The sequence below is a fragment of the Canis aureus genome, chromosome 13 (genome assembly GCF_053574225.1).
Source record: "Canis aureus isolate CA01 chromosome 13, VMU_Caureus_v.1.0, whole genome shotgun sequence".
NCBI lineage: Eukaryota > Metazoa > Chordata > Mammalia > Carnivora > Canidae > Canis > Canis aureus.
The window spans coordinates 57,636,486-57,658,135 of record NC_135623.1 but is presented as its reverse complement, the minus strand read 5'-3'; the positions used below and the strand labels follow the sequence as shown (position 1 = coordinate 57,658,135).

At 42.2% G+C, this 21,650-nt stretch overlaps 1 protein-coding gene and 1 long non-coding RNA gene across 7 annotated transcripts in view; one reads left to right on the top strand and one right to left on the bottom strand.

Moving 5' to 3' along the window:
• TRIM2 (tripartite motif containing 2) overlaps window positions 1-21,650 on the bottom strand; it is a 168,563-nt gene that overhangs the window by 123,763 nt on the left and 23,150 nt on the right. The gene's annotated exons all lie outside the window — the stretch shown is intronic.
• LOC144282570 (uncharacterized) lies at window positions 14,763-19,841 on the top strand. Of its 2 annotated transcripts, none has more exons than XR_013351067.1 (5): window positions 14,763-14,888; window positions 15,998-16,214; window positions 16,819-16,897; window positions 17,209-17,354; window positions 17,621-19,837. It is a non-coding gene; the product is annotated as an uncharacterized LOC144282570 (long non-coding RNA). The 2 variants fall into 2 exon arrangements; XR_013351068.1 differs by lacking the exon at window positions 14,763-14,888 and adding an exon at window positions 14,895-15,907 and having other exon boundaries at window positions 17,621-19,841.

The following is a 21,650-nucleotide window of genomic DNA, read 5'->3' as shown; positions in this document are numbered from 1 at the left end:
TGAGTTCATTTAAACACAGGTAAACTTCTTGGAAATGAACTGAGAACAAGGACGACAAGGAGGATTTGGAAACATAGAAGACTTTGCCAGGAATTTTGTCAAGAAAATGCCACTACATAGGACTAAAACTCTGGCAAAGCTGTTCCACACATCCCTAACCATCATATATCCCTTGGCATTAGTCTAAGTGTTATGAAAAATAATACACAAAATAATTACAGAGGGAGATGCGTGTCCTTTTAAAAGTTGGAGAGATGACATCACACTACATTCTAAATTTCAAACTATTAGATTATGCAACTCAGAAAATTGCTATATACCCTTTGAGAATGCCCATCATCCAATTAAAATGTTTCCCTTGATCCACAACAGCTACTTCTTAGTCACCTACCTCTTGGCAACCTGAAGTTTCAATTACCCATAAGCAGAGCTTCACCCAACCCTTCGAAAGAGCTGGAGCCCCAATTAACTGACTTAATTCAACGTCCCACAGTGAACTCATCATCAAGCCCCTGATTTGCCAACATACAAAGCACTGTACTGAAGGAAACATATCTAATGGGCTGCTGATATTTTTTCAGAAGTGATAAACACACTAGATTCCCAAGTTAAGAGATCATGTAATAGTATGGTTAATGGGACTGGGTAAAATCACAACAGAAGCCATTTGGATAATATATGGATGAATGGTCAGATCCCTTGAGGCTTCTCAGATGGTTCTAGAAATTACTAACTTCAAGACCTAAATTACATATTTTAAAAATCTTTTACTTTCTTTTTTAAGGATATGAAAGGGATGCCTATCCACATGGTTTAATAAAGAGGAGAAACGGAAGGTTTAATTGTCAATGACATTGAAGGATTTTGTAGATGGAATGAAAGCTACAAAACTTTCTTGGCTTTGACAAGGTTTTTGGTTATGTTCTGCTTAGCTGTCCCTCAATGCATTGTAAATTATGAGTGAAAATCACTTACTCAGGTCAGCCCACAACCTGAAATGAAATGAAAAATTCAAAGCCATTGTGTTCAACTTTATCTTCAAATGCATTTATTCTTTGTAGATGAGGAAATTTATAACTAATTATGTGGATGTTCCATATTTATGATTCTATGATTCCTTTGTACTTCTCTGAGAAAGGTAAGATTAAGTCAGATGTCATATGAATTTGAGCTATGAAGTGGACTCCGCTAACCACACATCAACATAAATATACTTTTATTTTTCTAACCATGCCAATGAATTTTTATAAGCATCTTACAGTCTTTTGCTCTGTCCCTATATAACCAATAGCCCACATTTGCAAAAATGATGCCTAAAGTCAGGCTGTAGCCATGGAAAAGTGCAATAAACTTATTTATATGGTGGACCAAGCAATGGCCTTGGGCTCATTTGCTCATCACCCAGTCCATTGAGCCAAACCATGACAAGCTTCAACATCACAGAAGTTTTCAATTAGTTGATGAAGACCATGAAGGGATTTGCTGAAAACCTAGTTCACAATTGATCCCAGGAACCCATAAAAGGGCCCTTCTGGATGCAAGTGTAATGCAATAATTTAAATAGAAGAAAATGTTAATTAAAATTATGATGAAGCTACAAGCTAAGCCACCCCTTCAGAACTGGGGGCAAAACTTAATGATAATATACATACAGCACTACATGCCAGGCACTGTTCTAAGAGCATGTATGCATATAAGCCCACTTAATCCTCCCAAACAACCCTAGGCGTTAGTGGGTACATCCACTCTACAAATGAGTAAAGTAAAGTTTAGAGCAGTTAGTGAACATCCATCTATGCAGACGTGGCCAAAACCAAGAGAGGAAAATTTTAACAGGATTAGTTCAGAGATGGAGGAGCAAGCAGCAAAAATGAGATATGAGAGTAGAATTAATTAAGGAGTAAAAACACCTACGGGTGCTGGATTAGTCTGCCAGGGCTGCCATAACATATTACTACAAGCATAAAACAGACATTTTTCTCACGGTCCTGTAGGCCAGAAGTGCAAAGTCAAGGTGTTTGGTAGGGTTGGTTCCTTCTGGAGGTTTTGCGAAAGCATCTGTTCCATTTCTCTCCTATCTTCTGGTGGCTGCTAATAATTCTTAGCATTTATTGACTTACTGCTGCATCATTCCAATCTCTGTCTTCACATGGCATTCCTATGTCTCTGTATTTTCTCCTTTTACGTGTCTTCTAAGGACACTCATCATTGGATTTAAGGTGGATCCTAATCTGGGATGATCTCATTTTAAGACCCTCATCTTAATTATATCGCAAAGACCCTTATTCCAAATAAGGTCATGTTTTGAGGTTCTAGGTGGTGGCCTATCTTTTGGGGGCCACAATTCAATCTACTGTAAGCCCTAAGAAACATCTGGGGCCAGGCAGGTTTCCTAATGCAGGAAAGGGAAACAGGAGCTAAGTGTAGTCAACTCTGTACAGGGAAGATATGCTGAGCAAAGAAAGCTATTTTTAATTACTATTCTTCATCCCCAACTTAAAAAAAAAAAAAGGAAAAGGAAAAAAAGATATTATTTATCAATCTTAGGAAAAGATGAGAGTTCTCGACTTAAACACCTTACAAAAACCTCTCCCAAGAACAGATTTCTAGATTTGATCACTCTCATTTTTTTTGGTGTATATTGCGATGAGCTTTGATATAAGTATACTCCTATGAAACATTACCACAATCAAGACAGGAATATACCCAAAACCTCCAAAAGCTTCCTAGCATCTCTTTCTAATCCCTCTCTCCTGCCCTTTCCTGCATCCACAGCCCTAGCCCCAGGCAACCATGGATCTGCTTTCTGTTATATAGATTAATTTGCTTGTTTAGTATTTTATGTAAGTGCAATACTACAGAATATACTTTTTGTTTGGCTTCTGTCTTAGTCTGTTCATGATGTTATAGCAAAATACCGCAGACTGAGTAGCATATAAACAACAGAAATTTATTTCCTACAATTCTAGAGGCTGGAAGTACAAGATCAGTGTGCCAGCATCCGTGAGGGCTCTCTTCCAGGTTGTAGACTTCCCACTGGGTCCTCACATGGAAGGGGCAAAAGAGCGCTCTTGGGCATTAACCTCACTCATGATGGCTCCACTCTCATAACCTAATCACCTCCCAAAGGCCCCATCTCCTAGTACCAACACTTTGGGCATTAGGATCTAAACATGTCTTTGGGGGGTTGGTATACAAACATTCAGACCATTGCAGCTTCTTTTATTCCACATTTTTTTGAGATTCATCCAACGTTTTGGGGTGTATCACTAGTTCATTCTTTTTTCTTTTTTATTTTTTAAAAAAGATTGTAATTATTCATGAGAGACAGAGAGAGAGAGAGAGGCGGAGACACAGGCAGAAGGAGAAGCAGGCTCCATGCAAGGAACCCGACATGGGACTTGATCCTGGGATTCCAGAATCACGCCCTGGGCCAAAGGCAGGTGCTAAACCGCTGAGCCACCCAGGGATCCCCAAGTTCATTCTTTTTTATTGCTAAGCAGCATTCCATTACATGAACATACCACAATTTGTCCACTCCGTTTTTTTTTTTTAAAGACATTCATTCTAGAGAGAGAAAGTGCACACACGGAAGTGAGCAGAGGGAGAGAGAGGATCTGAAGCAGAACTCTGCATAGAGCGAGGAGCTTGATGTGGGGCTCAATCCCAGGACCCCAAGATCATGACTGGAGCCAAAACCAAGAGTCAGACATTCAGCCAGCTGTGCCACGCAGGCGCCCCTATCCACTCACTTCTTAAAGGAATTTTAATCAATACATTGATTTGATATTCCAAGATTAAGGAAGAGGCAAGAGAACACGAATCATAACTTTTCAGAATCTAGGTTTTCTTCTTTTTCTCCTCCTTTATGGTCTCCCCACCTCATCTCCAAAGCCCTCTCATATGCTTAGCCCCATACCCATTCTCCTTTCCCCAGCCTTCATTTGCTGAAACTATTGGCCCAATATTGGCCCTTTGCTCCTGAATTCCAAGCTGGAGTGAAGAATCACTGTGGGACACGAGGTGAAGCCTCAGTTCCTTCAGCCTCTTGTCAGTGCCTGCACCTCTCTTCAGGTATCCCGGGCCCCCCACATCTCTGATCTCCTTCTTATTTTGCCTCTTCCCTATCTCTGCCTTCTACTCTCCTACACTTGGATGGGACTCACTGCCTCTTCTCCACTGTCCATGCTCCATTCACCTTACCTAGAAAGAACTATATGGTTGGTCCTGGCCTAAATCTGCCCAGTCCTGGGTTTCTGCCAAATATATTCCATTAATTAAGGGAGGCAGCATGGTAGTGCTTGAGAGCACAGACCCTGGAGCAGGCTACCACACACCAGCTGTGACTCAGCACTGTGCCTCTATTTCCTCATCCACAATTGAGGATAACTGTCCTCCCTCATATGACTGTCATGAAGATTAAATAAGATCTAGTAAGCATTAATATGTGTTGCATAAAACAGATACGAATTAACAGTCAAGTACTCTTCCTCACCGCAAAAAAAAATTCTACTCTCGTTCATAGATTTATTCAAAGATTATTGATCAAGGAACTCTTCCCAAAATGGAGGAATAAAGCAGTGAACATAACATACACAAATTACATTCTACTAGGGCAGACAAATGGTATAGAAATTGATACCTAGAAGTATAGACCATGTCTGTTCAGTGCCTTGGGGACATACAGAGTAGCCTAAAAGCAGGATTGGGAATTTCCAGGAGTGGGTCTGAGTAGGCTGAGCTGAATTAGAGAGTTGTAGTCAGGGTGATCAGGAAAGCCCTCGCTGACAAGGCACCCTCTGAGAGCAGACCCGAATGGTCTCAGGGAACATGCCACAGGCCCATCTGGAGAAAGAACATCCTTTGTGTTAGAAACAAGTGCAAAGGCCCAAAGGTCCCTGTCGCCTGGCTGTTCAGTAGCTGTTGTAGATTAGCTGACTATAGATGGAGATTCTATGTTGAATTTTCATTAATTTCACTCATTCTACTTTGAGTTAGAATCTCTTGACCTTGAAGTATGTTTTTTCCCCCAAAATGTTCAGAGATGGATACTTTGGCTGTGAATTTAGAGCCTCAACACATTTTAGCATACAGATACAATGCTGGTTATGGTGGAATCCAAATAAAGTGGGTTGACCTTTGTCACTCTGTGTCTAGACAGTCACCACGATGCTGGGATGAGTGGACACTAGGGATTACCCTCGTTGCCTCTGAGGTTTCACTAGGACACTGGCCACTCAGATCAAGGTGTAGCATCCAAAAGGCGATTGGGAGAATGCTGAGAGACCTCGCAGAGAGCAACCAAGACAATAGAAGAAACAGAAAATAAATCCAGACAAGATATTTTAGGAACTGAGCATGTAATTATTTAATTTGAAGAAGAGATGCTCATATGTTCCTTTCCTCTGAGAACAAACTAGAAGAAAATAGGCCTAACTTGCAGGATGATGACTTTACAGATGTTTGTAAAACACACACACACACACACACACACACAAAACAAAACCCAGAGCTTCCTTATAGGAAGGCTTGTCAACCAGTGTAGGTTGTTTGACTCCCAGACTCTGAACTTCTTGAAAGGAAGAAGAATATGAAGGAAAAATCCCCCACCTGTAATTTTTAACCTTCTTGTTAGTTGGACTTTTTCCTAAAACTATATCACCATGAAGCAAATCAGTTGTTTAAAAAAAATAAATACAGAAAATAGGAAGGCGAACTAACATTTTCCAATCCTCTTCTGGGATGGCCCTTGGGGGCAGGGTGGGGGGTGCAGCTTGTCTTTCTCTGTCTTTGGGTGGAATCTCAGATCCCCAGGAACTTTTTCAGTTACTCTTAGGTAATCAAAAGTCTCCTGAGCACTTTCAATACCAGAAACAATCTCATTTCAGTAATTTGAATGTCTCTTGAAAAAAAACCATAAACAATAAAAGGAAAGAATTGATAGAACTTTACCAAATTTTAAAAATCTGTTCTTCCAAAGGCAATATCAAGAAAACAAAAAGGCAAATCACAGACTGGAAGAAAATATTAGCAGCTTGTATCTGACAAAGAACTTACGTGCCCAGACTATATGAAGACTCTAATTACTGAGCTGCAGCACAATAGAAATTAGAAAACTAGTAAATCAATGTTTAAAAATGGGATAAAATATTGAAGAGACATTGACAAAAGAAAATATGCAAGTGGCCAATAAGCACATAATAAGATGCTCAACATCATTAGTCATCTGGAAAATGAAAATTTAAACTGTAATGAGATACCACCACACAATGACTAGAATAGCTAAAATTTAAAAGCCTGATATGACCTAAAGTTGTGGAAGATGTGGAACAACTGTGATTCCCATACATTGTTTGTGGCAATATCATGAAAGAGAATAACCTCTAAGGATGAACGTTTGGCAATTTATTATAAAAGTAAACACCCATGTACCATATAGCCCAACAATTTCTACTTATAGGTAATTACCCAGAAGAAATGAAAACATGTCTTCATGGAGACTTATAAAGGAACATTCACAGCTTATTAATCCAGAAAAGAAGCCCAAATGTCCATCAATAGGTGGATGGAAAATAAACTATAATATACCCATTCAGGAGCACCTGGGTGACTCAGTCAGTTAAGTGTCTGCCTTTGGCTCAGGTCATGATCCCAGGGTCCTGGGATTGAACCCCACATCAGGCTCCCTGCTCAACGGAAGTCTGCTTCTCTTTCTCCCTCGGCCTCTGCCTCTCCTCCTGCTTGTGCTCTCTCGCTCTCTCTCTCAAGTAAATAAATAAAATTGTTTTAAAATATATATACCCATTCAATAGAACACTATTCAGGAATAGAAAGGAACTAACTGCTGATACACACAACATGAATAGATCTCAGTAATTTTGCACTGAGTGTAAGAAGTCAGATACCAGAGCGCATGCTGTATGATTCCATTTATATGAAATTCTATATTTTTCATTCTTCTATAAAATTAAAGTTAATCGGGATGCCTGGGTGGCTCAGAAGTTGAGCATCTGCCTTCAGCTCAGGGCGCGATCCCATGGTCCCGGGATCGAGTCCCACATCAGGCTCCCTGCATGGAGCCTGCTTCTCCCTCTGCCTGTCTCTGCCTGCCTCTCTCTCTGTGTCTCTCATGAATAAATAAATAAAATCTTTAAAAAAAATAAAGTTAATCTACAGAGGCAGAAGTTAGATCAGTGTCCCTGGGGCTGGAAGAGGATGGAGCTCAAGGAACTTTTTTTTTTTTTTTTTTTAATTTATTTATGATAGTCACAGAGAGAGAGAGAGGCAGAGACACAGGCAGAGGGAGAAGCAGGCTCCATGCACCGGGAGCCCGATGTGGGACTCGATCCCCGGTCTCCAGGATCACGCCCTGGGCCAAAGGCAGGCGCCAAACCGCTGTGCCACCCAGGGATCCCTCAAGGAACTTTTGAAGATGATGGAAATGCTGTATGGTGGTTATGCAGGCACACATTTGTCAAAACTCATTGAACTATCCACTTAAAATGGATGGTTTATTGTATGTAAGTTAGACTTCTTTAAAAATATCCCTTCCAGTGTAATAACAACTCTAATCTCTTATTTTATTTAGAGCTTCTCCTTCCCCAAATTCTTTTATGCTTTCACCCTGGAAATGTAAAGTGGCTCTAGGAGGGAAGGTTGGATTTTATTCTTTCTTCCAGGGCAGCCCCCGTGGCTTAGTGGTTTAGCACTGCTTTCAGCCCAAGGTGTGATCCTGGAGACCCGGGATCAAGTCCCACATTGGGTTCCCTGCATGGAGCCTGCTTCTCCCTCTGCCTGTGTTGCTGCCTTTCTCTCTCTCTCTCTCTCTCTCTCTCTCTCTCTCATGAATGAATAAATAAAATCTTAAAAAAAAAAAAAAGAATTTATTCTTTCTTCCAGATTCTACTTCTTCCTCCTTTAGTTTTTGTTTCTGACCTTCCATATTTGGGCAAAGGAGGGAGAATTACAGAAAGATGGTCACAATCTTTGGGTACAGATATAATAGGACATTTGTACACTTGAAACTTGGCAGATGTCTGAACCTGACACTTGGTCTTCTGGAAAGCTTTTACGATCTTGGAGATTGCTCTGTTGTGAACCCCAGTTGAAATTCCCAAGACATGGCTGACATTTCTCCAGCTGACAGTGAGAGTCAGTGCCTTATCATGCAAGAATGTACCTCACACAGACTCACTCTCCCTTTGTCAAGGTCCAATCATTCCTCCACACAAATAAATTCTGAAACTTTCATAAAAATGTTGCTCAAAGATTCTGGAATTCAAATTTGTTGTGTTATGACGCAGTAAAATTTTTTAAATTCAATTTAGTTAACATATAGTAATCATTAGTTTCAGGGTGGAGTTTAGTGATTCATTAGTTGCATATAACACCCAGTGCTCATTGCATCACGTGTTCTCCTTAATGTGCATCACCCAATTACTTTATCCTCCCACCCCTCTCTCCTCCAGCAACCCTTAGTTTATTTCCTATAGTTAGGAGTCTCTTGTGGTTTGTCTCCCTCTGTTTTTATCTTTTTTTCTTTCCTTGTTTTTATCTTATTTTTTTCCTTCTTTCCCCCTATGCTCGTCTGTTTTGTTTCTTAAAGTCCACATATGAGTGAAATCATATGTATTTGTCTTTCTCCGATTGACCTATTTCACTTAGCATAATAACCTCCAGTTCCATCCACTTTGTTGCAAATGGCAAGATTTCATTTTTGATGGCTGAGTAATATTCCATTGTATGTAAGTTATTGTAGGAAGTTAGACTTTACATCTTCTTTACCCATTCATCTATCAAAGGATATCGTGGCTCCTTCCACAGTTTGGCTATTGTGGACATTGCTGCATAAATATTGTGCATGTGTCCCTTTGAATCATTATTTTTGTCTCTGGATAAATATCTAGTAGTGCAATTGCTGTATTTTTAACTTTTTGGAGAATCTCTGTATTGTTTTCCAGAGTGGCTGAACCAGTTTGCATTCGCACCAATAGTTCCCCTTTCTCCACACCTTCACCAACATTTGTTGTTTCTTGAACTGTTTTTAGCCATTCTGACCGGTGGGAGTTGGTGTCTCCTTGTGATTTTGATTTGTATTTCCAGTAATAGGTCTTTAATTAGAATTATCTTCATATAGAATTTTTTCTTTATAAACAGCATGTTTTACAAGCATGATTGAGATTTTCAATTCTAAGAAGAATAAGTATCTTTTGATATGAAGAAGACATGTGGCAGACAGGGTGAGGCTCTAATTCAGTCAGAGGACGTAGAAGATGGCCCAGACTAGGAAGAGCTGTGCTTCCCCTTTCAGGAACTTGGCAGTTGAGACAATACTTGAAAAGCAGCCCTCAGATGTGCCTGGCTGGCATCTTAGTTTCTGTGTAATTCTAGAAGATTCTGCTCTGTGCTGTCCCTTGAGCCCCAACAAGAATTCCTTCCTTAGCGACAAAGCATGAGAACAAGGCTCTTCCAGTTTCTTTCACAGATTTTATGAGGATAAAGTGGTTCCAATTTTTCAAAATTCATCTGAGGCTTAAGTACTATCTCCTAGAAAATCTCTTAAAACTCTCCATATTTCTTCTGCTTTAAAAAATTCTGAGGATATTCACATCTCATCTTCAATCTCCAGTTTGTCAGCTTCACTGAATCAAAGGATTGTTAGAGCCCAATGTAACCTAAGAGCTTCTTACGTCATAGATAAGTAAACCGTGATCCAAGGAAGCAAAGTGACCCAGTTCCCACCACTCAGACCAGACTCCAGACTTTCCCTCAGGCTCTCACTGGGTTTCTCAAGCTCAGTACCATTAACATTTTGGGCTGGATAATTCTTTGTTGTGAGGGGTTGTCCTATACACCATAGGATGTTTATCAGCATCCCTGACCTCTACCCGCTAGATGCCAGAAGTACCTCTTCACCCTCCTTCATTGTGACAGCCAAAAATGTCTCCAGACATTGCCAAATGTCCCATAGGGACAAAGTCTCCTGCTTGAAAACCATTTGTCTACCAGTTTCCTCAGCTCCCTACCACAATGAGCTAGGAGATGGTCAATTTGAATAACAGTGGCAGTGTGTGGTACACGTGCATCTTGCTTGGTTTGCTTCCCCCACTCAGCTGCTAAGTGAACCCAATCTTTCTTATCAAACGCCTCCTTAGTGAGAGATTAGCCCTGGTCATGGTGAACAGGCCCACAGGAATCATGAAATCTTTTTCTGCTTCTGCAGTTCTCCTTATGTAATTTCCTGTGTCTATATTCTGTCTCCCTCTCTGAGCTCCTTGAGAGTGGAGGCATATCCTCCCTGATTGGCATAATTCATCTTAGATCGTCCGCACTGCATGTGGTGCCAAGGACAAAGCAGAAGCATAATAAATGTGATTGGCTAAACCACTCTTCAGTGAGGCTGGGTCTTTTTCAAACACAAAGGCACAGCTGCTCAGATGTTTACATGTGTACACATCAGAGCAAATGTGAAGGGAACACACCCCATGCCCCAGCAAATGGCTGACCACCAAGTCCCTCTATGGTTCCAGATCCACGGAGTTACCCTGAGAAGGCTGAGTACTACCAAGCTGAAAAGGTTAAAACCTCTAAGACTGACGTTCTTTTTTGCTTTATGTAAGTGAAGTTGGCACTGAGTAAACTTGGAATAAAAAGACCAATGTAGTGAAAGCAAAAATATTCCTGAAATTTCCAAACTGATATCCTGAGCATTGAATAGCTGTTTGGATAAGGAGCCTGTCATGTAAGGAACTAGTCCTGTGGATGCTCTTTTGGCCAGGACTTTTTTTTGTAGAAAGAACTAAACTCTGCTCTCAGGTAACTACAGTCAAAATGAAAGAGAGTCAAGATAGTAAGTCGACGTACTGTGGTGATCATTTCACAGTGTATACAAATACCAAATCACTACATTGTACTCCTGAAAACAATATGATGTTATATGCCAACTACATTTCAATAAGACACCCATTCATTCACCCATTTGCTCATTTGTTTTGTAATTCCTTCGATAAATACATAGGAAGAATGTAGGTATCAAAAACAGACATAAAAGGGCAAATCACTGTGGGACAATGCTACTGAGGGGACGTCAAAAATGCCTGGCAAAATTAGGGAGATACAAGTCAAAACCACAATGAGATACCACCTCACACCTGCCAGAATGGCTAACATTAACAAGACAGTAAACAACAAATGTTGGCAAGGAAGGAGGTGGAGAAAGGGGAATCCTCTTACACTGTTGGTGGGAATGCAAACTGGTGCGGCCACGCTGGGAAACAGTGTAGAGGTTCCTCAAGAAGTTAAAACTAGAGCTACCCTACGATGCAGCAGTTGTACTACTGGGTATTTACCCAAAGATACAGATGTAGTGAAACGATGGGACACCTGCACCCCAGTGTTCATAGCAGCAATGTCCACGATAGCCAAACTGTGGAAGGAGCCAAGATATCCTCTGACAGATGAATGGATAAAGATGGGGACGCCTGGGTGGCTCAGCGATTGAGCGTTTGCCTTTGGCTTAGGGTGTGATCCCAGGGTCCGGGATTGAGTCCCACAACCAGCTCCTTGTGGGGAGCCTGCTTCTCTCTCTGCCTGTGTCTCTGCCTCTCTCTCTCTCTCTGTCTCTTGTGTATAAATAAATAAATTTTTTTTTAAAAAAAGAATGACTAAAGAAGATATATATAGATAAATGGACTATTACTCAGCCTGATACCAAAAAGCATGAATACCTACCATTCACATTGATGTGGATGGAACTAGAGGGTATTATTCTGAGTGAAATAAGTCAATCGGAGACAGACAGCTATCATATCGTTTCACTCATATGTGGAATATAAGAAATAGTGAAAGGGACCATAATGGAAAGGAGGGAAACTGAGTGGGGAAAAATTAGAGAAGAAGACAAGCCATGAGAGACTCCCAACTCTGGAAAAAAAGGGTTGAAGAAGGGGGAGCTGAGTAGAGGGATGGGGTAACTGGGTGAAGGGCATTAAGGAGGGCACATAATGGGATGAGCACTGGGTATTATACCATATGTTGGTAAACTGAATTTAAATGAAAAATTAATTTTAAAAAATTTTAAAGAATGCCTGGCAGATAGATAGATAAATAAATAAATAAATAAATAAATAAATAAATAAATAAATAATGCCTGAGTAGGGTATAGCCACTATGGAAAACAGTATGAAGGGTCCTCATAAATAGAACTGCCATTTGACCCAGCAATTCTCCTTCTAGGAATATATCCAAGGATTAAGAAAAACATGAGGGATCCCTGGGTGGCGCAGCGGTTTGGCACCTGCCTTTGGCCCAGGGCACGATCCTGGAGATCCGGGATCGAGTCCCACATCGGGTTCCCTGCATGGAGCCTGCTTCTCCCTCTGCCTGTGTCTCTGCCTCTGTGTGTGTGTGTGTGTGTGTGTGTGACTATCATAAATAAATTTTTTAAAAAATTTTTTAAAAATTAAAAAATATAAAAAAAAAGAAAAACATGAGTTTGGAAAGATATCTGCACCCCATGTTCACAGCAGCATTGTTTACAGTAGCCAAGGCATGGCAACAACCTAAGTGTTTATCGATGGATAAATGGCTAAAGAAGTTGTGGTACATACATATAGATCAAAAAGAGAAAGACAAATGCTGTATGATCTCACTTACATATGGAATCTAAAAACCAACCAAATGCATAGAAAAAGGAATCGTATTTGTGGTTACCAGAAGTGGGGGTGGGGTGGAGGTGAGTGGGTAGGGGGAGGAAGAATTGGAAGAGAGTGGTCAGAAGGTACAAACTTCCAGTTCTAAGGTAAGTAAGTACTAGGAATGTCATGTATATCAGGATGACGACAGCTAGTACAGTTGCATGCTACGTCAGAAAGTTAAGAGAGTTAGATCCTAAGAGTTCTCATCACAAGGAAAAATTTTTTCCCTTTTTCTTTTTATTGTATTTAAATGAGAAGGTAGATATTAGCTGAACTTATTGTGGTATCATTGCACAATGTATGTAAATCAAATCATCACGTTGTATAACTTCAACTTATATGATGATATATGTCAATTATTTCTCAAAAAGACTGGGGAAAAATTGGGATGCCTGGGTGGCTCAGTGGTTGAGTGTCTGCCTTTGGCTCAGGGCGTGATCCTGGATTCCCGGGATTGAGTCCCACATTGGGCTCCTTGCAAGGAGCCTGCTTCTCCTCCCTCTGCCTATGTCTCTGTCTCTTTTTCTGTGTCTCTCATGAATAAATGAATAAGATTTAAAAAAAAAAATTTTTAAAGACTGGAGAAAAATTAATTAATTAAAAAAGAAAAAGAATATCTGGCTAGGGAATTTGTCCTAGAAATGGTATTTGGATGGAATAGGACACTACTACTGCACTCCAAAAAGAAGGAATGGCATTCCCTACCATGGAGAAAATGACTAGTGCACGTGGCAATGTGTCACCAGGCATGAAGGATGGCAGCCAATTCTATGCTCCTGATGAGGTTTCTCCTGAAAGACCCCACTCCACTTCCTGATGACAGGGAAAAAGCAGCATATGGATGGTAGTATCCTGATTCCCAAAGGGCCACTGGAATGTCACCTCAGGCCAATCACAGGTGAGCAAGGCTGAACTCATTCATCCTTACTCCTGCCATCCAAAGCCCATCTTAATTGGCCACGGCTGGGGAGAACAAGTTTTTCTCAAAGTGCCCAGAGGACTTCTTGTCACTCACGCGATTCCTTATCCTCCCATTGTGGACTGGATATTTGTGCCTCCCCCCACTCATAAGTTGAAACTCTAACATCAGTGTGACTATATTTGGAGATGGGACCTCTAAGGAAGTAAATGAGGCTAAATGAGGTCATAAAGGTGGCGCTCTGATCCAACAGGACCATGCTGGGACCCTGATCTCAGACTTCCAGCCTCAAGAGGTGTGAGAAAATACATTTCTGTGGTTTAAACCACTCAGGCTATGGTATTTTGTTATGGCAGCCCAAGCAGATTAAATTACACTCTCTCTGCCCCATGAACTAGAATCCCTGGCCAAGGTAAAAGGCCCGTGGTTCACTCATTATGTTCAGGAAGTTCATCACCATTCAACTTGGCTGTCCTTTGTCACAGACATTACATTATTGAGTAGTACTGTGCTTTACCCTGACTCTGCCAATTAACCTCTACGAGGTTGGCAACTGTTATCCCCATTTTACACATGAGGAAGGTGAAGCTCAGAAAAGTCAAGAAACTCGCCCAAGATAAGACTAATCTAAGTGGCGGAGTTGGAACTAGAACACAGATCTGAAAGTTCCTCATGATCATCCAATATGCACCTGCAAGGGATCCTACTCTTTGCTTGGCATGTTTTTGCTATCACTAATCTCTGAGCTTCTTTTATTTCTTCATTGGGTACCTTTGGCTCTTTCTCATCCAGGGCCTCTCTCTTGAGTGAGTTTGCTAACACTGTCATAAACCTGGATCTGAGCCTGATCCCACAGCCTCCTTCTCCGTTCCCCTGTACCCTTCTGGACAATCCTGTCTCACCCCCTGGGTGTCACTCACAGAACCTACATGCAGAGCTGGGGCCTCAGACACTGCTCCAACCTTTGCTACAGCCCTCCGCCACCCTCGTACATACCCTCAGCAGATGTCTCTTTTTTTCTACTTTATCCAACACACACTTTCCAGGAACGTTTTTCATCTGGCTGGGGCCATGGGGCCTTGTCACAGGAATGTGAAATAATACAATTGTTAAACCATAAATGCAAGTGGGAGGGCTGAGGGGCAGCTTACGCAACATCACCCAGTGGCGGCACAGACCACAAAGGCTGTGCATCAGGGGAGAGCAAGGTGGCTCTGCGCCAGCGAGGGCAGGAAAGGTTCTGGAGCAAGTGTAATCTGTGACGGCATCAGGCGGTGAGATCGGGGCTTTGGGGCCAGACACTAAGAGAGCCAACCTTATCATTTACACTCTCTCTCTCTCTATTTCTGTCTCTTTCTTTCTTTCATCACATCTTTCTTATATTCCAGCTACTATGCTGAGTGGTAGAGATACAGCAGTGAACAAGCTCCCTGGGGAAAATCAGATAATAAATAAGATCATGGGCGACAACAACTCCAAAGGAATAACCAGGGTGATCTGATGGAAGGGACCAGGCCACAGGAAAGGCATCTTGAGGAGGTGGGAGGGAAGCAGAGGGAAGGAACAGCTTTGATTGATGTAGGGCAGCACTTCTTGAGAATGAGGAACAAAAAGAAGCCAGTGGGGCTGGAGGACAATTGCAATTTTTATCATTTAACACAAGAATTAAATTATTCTGAATCATCTCATGGATTTGGGGAGAAATCCACAAAATCATAACATGTACCATATCATAGCATGCACGCCCCAAGGACTGAGAATGAACTCAGTTCCATAACACTAACCCTGAGCGGGCACCTGGGACACAGTGGGCACTGTGTTCGCTGCTTTTATTCTCACGTTCCAGCTCATTCAGTCCTAATAACGGTCCTCTGGGGTACACACTGTGTATAGATGAGAAAACCGAGTCTCAGACACATACCACCCGAGGTCATACAGCAGACAAGCGCCAGACTAGGGCCTGAACACATGTACTCAGGCCCCAGGGCTTCGCCCAGCCGAGACAGCACATCTCCTTTCCTGGTTTTATGATCCCCCAAACCACCTGGAGTCTGCAGACCCAATGGCATCTGGTGCGGCCTCAAGAGGCACTCCTTCTTTGCACTCTCCCCTGTCTGGCTTCACTTCCAGCTCTGAACCAAAGGACAGCTTCTTCCCCTTCTGCAACTCAGTTTCTCCCTGAGGGCCTCAGTTTCCCCACCTGTAAAATGGGCTGCTGTGAGCCCTCAATGGACCAAGGTGGGTAGGGAGCCCTTTCCTTGCTTTCCCTTCAAGGATGCAGAAAATGTCAGAGGTGAGGATGATGCAAAGCTGTTAACTGGGATTCGGTGACACCATTTTCCAGAATACGTCCATTTCTAAAAGCAAGGTTCTCCATTGCCAGGACCTCAAGGTAGGAAGTAGATGCCAGAACAACTTTCTGGAGAATGGAAACCCACATCCTCTGACTTCTGTGCAGCATCCTCCCTAGCACAGGGGGCCCAGTGTCACCTGGGGAGACGAGGGAAGACAGGAGCTGGTCTATGAAAGGAGCAGGAGTCCAATGGGCATCTCACAGCCTCAAGAAAGCAGCACACGCTGCATCGCCACCTCCAGCCCTGGTATGTGGGGTTGCTGGGATTGAGTCCAAATGAGAAGTGTGCCAGGGACTCATCACTGACACCCCCCACCTTCTGCATCCTGGCCCTAACTTCATACCCCTTGTTCTTGGCAGATGAGGGAAGGTTGAAAGCCACAGCTGTCTTCAGAATGGGAGGTGGCAGGGTCTGGGCCCATGAGCCTCTTACAGTCTGGGGATAAGTTTTCCTAATGTGTGCACTGGAGGCAGGGGAGTCGGTGAGCTCTTGTTCTGCTCAAATGGCTGTCCCAGCCTAACTCAGAATCTGGCCATCACACAGTTGGAAGTTGTGTGCTAGAGCCACTCCCCTAGCCTGACACCTGTGACCAGAGCCCATAGGAACCCCCAGAACCACCTCTCTTCCTTCTCCTGTCTTTAAGAGGTTTTCTAAAGAGGCATTATGCCTAAGGGTTAGTCTAACTACCCAGCCGGCATCCCACCTATTCTGTGCGAATTGGGCAACTGAACTGCCACAGGCCTCAATTCCTTCATCTGTAATATAGATTAGTAATGGTAGCCACTTCAAAGAGTTGTTATGAGCATACATAAGTTAGTACTTTTTTTAAAAAGCTTATTTATTGTTTTAGTAATCTCTACACACAACAGGGGGCTTGAACTCACAACCTCGAGATCAAGAGTTGTATGCTCTACCAACTGAGCCAGCTGGTAAGTTGGTACTTAGAAGAGTACAAGGTTCATTATGTAAGAGTTAGCTCTTTATCATCATTATTACAATTATACATGCTCATCCTCCTGAGATCCTCTTCCTTAGTCCTTCCCAGAGGGCTCTATGTGACATTTGAGGCAAGTATATAGGCATATCTTTTTGAGGGCAAGGACATCTCTAATACAACAGTGCCTCATACCAGGGGGCACTTGATATACGTATTTGTAGAATGAATGAATGGATGCCTAAGGGAACAAGCAACAGGGGTTAGTTAGTATTTTCCCCAAGGGATGATTTTTTTTTCCTCTAGGCAAGATTGCAACATTGAAAACTTGACTTTCAAAGGCCATGTGCTCTGACAGCTAAGACTTGGGACCAAGGAGCTCTTGCCTCTGCTTCTGGCCATCTTCCAATTAGCTGCATGACGCAAGGCTGCCTAGAGCCTCTATTGTCCTGGTAAGAATAACAATTCCCACCTCCTAGGGGTATGGTAAAAATTAATGAGATGGCATGTGAAATGTGCCATGAACTTCACAAAAGAAAAACCTTATGTTACAATTTGGAAATTTATTTAAAATGTACCAAAAAATGCACTGAGCTAATGGAGCTGTTAATTTGTTGAGGGCAAAGTATTCCTCTTGTTTAGTTAGCTTCACAGAGGCAAAATTATGTTTACTAGGTAGCCCTATGAAGACAAAGCAAGTTCATTTTGTTCCCTGCAGGTCTCAAATGCCAAGTGAAAATAGCTGTCCTCATCTCACCAGCTTAAATAAAATTCAATTTTGTGTTCTGAGAATTTGGCCTGGTTTGGAAGAGAATTCCAGGGCTGTGGTGATTGTCCACTTAACCACAGAGATCTGGCAACAAAAGTCTATTATGGTTAAAGATTGTCCTCCTCCTAACCAGCATCCTAAACACAGGGCAGCTGCCTGTCTGCACTCAAGTCCCTGCTGGGAACACCACGGGATGCTTGATGCACTGAGGTTCATGTGCCCAGTGACTCAGTCTAGTCTTATGTGATACTGCATTAATCAGGTGTTGACTTTCTAAAGATCCCTTAAAAAGCTCTTAGGTGCCAATCCATCTACTGCCACAGGACTGGGGCTTCCATTTGCTTCCAATTTCAACCATCTGAAAGAAAAAAACCCTTGTCATTATGCTTAAATGGTAATATAAGTCCCTTTTTCTGTGAAATATGAATGAGCAGAGTCCAGCATGAGTGTCTCAGAATGAAGCTAAAGGCAGATCAGTGTGAGCTTCATGACTCAAAAGATGCCTTGACACAGCATTTCCCAAGGTAGTCTCCCCAGGAGAGAAGCAAATAAGTGAAACCAGGGAAAATACAAAATTGTAGTTAAGACTGGATGATTCCGAATGAAACAGACTTCCTTGCTACGGACCTTCTCAGAGCCCTTAATGTATTAACATGCATTGTGAGTATCTAAGAAAAGAGTATAGTCTCCATGACTCTCAAGTTGTTTGATCAAGAATCATTTTGTATTACCCCTTGCCTCAAAGCCAACATCTCAAGGAACTAGAAAAACTGCTTGTTAGCATAGCAAACTTTCCCACAAAATAGGCCTCTTCATCCTCTATCAACTGCAAAATAAATATTACTCCTATTTCCCTGTAAGCATGGGAGGCAGCCAAAAGGCACTACAGCCTTAATTCTGACTCACAATATCCTCTTCAGCTTTTTTTTTTAAAGTTTGTTCTCTTAGACCAAAGCCGTCTGAGGAATTAATCTTTAACGAGTCCATCAGTTGGTTGTTAGCAAATCTTCCACAAATCCAGAGTCTGGCTATTTGAAACGGTAGTGAGCTGCACAAACTACAGCCTACAAACATCGCCTGCTGCACTAATGCATTCACATGGTAGGACCAGCCCAAAGTCCGGCAGGGCTCTTGGGTAACAAGATTACGGAGGCTGCCTGGGTAGAAGCTGTCTTGGCGGTGACTTCATTTGGTAGCGACTATTAATTGTCCACCATCATCCTCCCTTTCTTCCATCCGCTGGAACCCTTGATCTGTATATGGGCCCAGGAACACTAGAACAAAGGCTTCATTTCTTCATTTCTTCCAGCTAACTGTGGCCATAAGACTATGTTTTGACCAATGAGATGCACAGGGAAAAACTAGCGACATCTTCCAGGAAACCTTGTGGAAGGTGTCACAGGTGACACAGCCCTTTGGTTCCCCTTCACACTTTTCTTCAAACCTTTCCCCTTCCCGCTGGCTGGAATGTGGGGAATGGCTGGTACCCCAGCAGCCCTCTTTGACCATGAGTTGGAAGCCAGTTACCAGGGTACACAAATAACAAAAGCAATGGAGCCCTAGACTCTGACAACTTTATGAACTGGACTGGACTATTCTCCTCTGGATTCTTTCTACCTGAGAGAGAAATAAATTTCCCTCTTGATCAAGCTGTTGTGAGTTTTCTGTCACAGCTGAATTAAGTCTTAACCAATGCAACCAACAGCACACAAAAATTTTCTCATTGGGAAGTAATTTTAATTTTAGTTGCATGAATAGTAGTGAGAACTCTGGTACACCCTTTACGCAGGCTTAGCAATTACTAGTGTTTTGCCACATTTGCTTTATTGTTCTTAATTTTATCATGTAATTTTTAACCATTTTAGAGGGAACTCCATACATCATGCCCCTTTACTCTTAAGCACTTCAAAATGAACAAGTCAAAGACAAACGCTTCCACACAACCATAGTTACAAAATTCAGGAATGTTTTCATTGATGCAATACTACTACCTCATCTCTAGTCCATATTCCGATTTTACCAATTGTCACAATAATGTCTTTTCCAGCCCACGATCTAATCAGAATCATACATTTATTTGTCATGACTCAGATATTAAATTTTAAGGGAGTATTCCTTTTTTTAAGAAAAAGGAAAAACCCAAATTAAAAAGAAATATTGTTCGCATTTCTAGCTTATTGCCACTTCTACCTCTTTTATCTCTAAAATTCACAAATCTGCCGTTCTCCTGCTATCAAGCTCAACTCTGGGCCCCCAAATGCAGTAGGTTGCCCCAATGTGTTTCCCTAGATTTACCAGACAACATGCTGCTCCCATTATTCCCCAATCCCGCTTCCGTGACTTCCACTCATTCCAGTTACAAGGAGGTCATCGTTACTGCTGTGTTAGAAACCTTCACCTATGAGCATCTCAAGAGTGGAGAAGAGCCCACTGTGTACATCATTCCCAATAACTGCCTGATAGAATCAATACACTAGAAAAAATTGCCTAGGCCCTTAACAAAGAGGAGGGAATATGGATCCTTTAGGCCCCCTGAATGTAGTTAGCCAGTAAACAGTTGAGTTTTATTTGCTTTGACGTGGATAGAACTGGAGGGTATTATGCTTAGTGAAGTAAGTCAATCGGAGAAGGACAATCATCATATGGTTTCACTCATACAGGGAACATAAAAAATAGTGAAAGGGTATGTTATAGGGGAAAGGAGAGAAAATGAGTGGGAAAAATCAGAGAGGGTGACAAAACATGAGAGACTCCTAACTCTGGGGAACAAACAAGGGGTAATGGAAAGGGAGGGGGGCGGGGGGATGGGGTGACTGGGTGACGGGCACTGAAGGGGGCACTTGACGGGGTGAGCACTGGGTGTTATACTGTATGTTGGCAAATCGAACTCCAATAAAAATATACATAAGAAAAGAAACAGTTGAGTTTTGTTCAGATACGGTAGCAACCAATATCTTGCAATGCATTTAATAAAAGTGGCTTAGGAGATACGGTTTATTTGCCCTTGAGCTTATTTGCATCTTATCTGTCTTTATGGTAAGAACCGGGTTTGTTGATAGCCTATTTATTGATGTACAAGCGGAGCTCTCTACAACTTCCCTGAATTTATTCATTAGGCACTAGTCAGTTACCTGCATTTTATAGTGAAAAGAAACTACTTTATTAATGAAGTTAAAATGAATAGGTGACAATATGACTAAAATAATCACCCTCTTCTTAGGAAATAGTTATCAAGGAATCACAGTGCTGGGGGGCTGGCCATCACTGCTGGGGGTGTGGTCCGCCTGGCACATGGGCTAGAAAGAAGCTCCTTCGGACACCCTTGGTGGGTCTGATGAGGAGCTAGAGAAGCCTCACACCTAAGGATAACCCCATCTGTCCTGGAAGATACTCATATCCCTCCACTCTCCATTCAACTAGAGTCTCACAGCCAGCTGGAATGAATAAGGGACAAGGTGGGAAGGTGAATTTTTTCTGTTGAATTAAATGTGTTGACTGCACTTTCAGGGAAGACCACTGTCTTCTGTCTTGGTTGCCACATCTTTAACCTACAGTCCCATTGACTCAGAATCACCAGAAGGGCAAGGGGAGAGAGAAAGAAAACCACCACAGGCCATGCAAGCATTTCCATGGAAAACAGAGCCACTCTTACCACCACATCTTTGAAAATCACACACTCTGCAGCCAGCACCTTAGGCACCCTTGGGCTGTGATTATTAATGGCAGACTGATTCCAAGTGGGAAGAGGTTTCCAGGCAAGCTTCTGCAGACCAGAAAGTAGAGAGAAAGGTGGGGGAGAGTGCAAAGAGGAGGTGGGAGCACCAGGCTAAGCAGCATCGGCAGCTGGTAGCACTGCTGTTTCTGTCCCTCCTCTGGTTCTGGCCACCAGGAGAATGTGTCACCTGCATTTTTTTGGTAGGGCTTTGAACCTGCACATGGCGACATCACTTCCCTGTCTTGCATGACCTTCCAGCTCTTT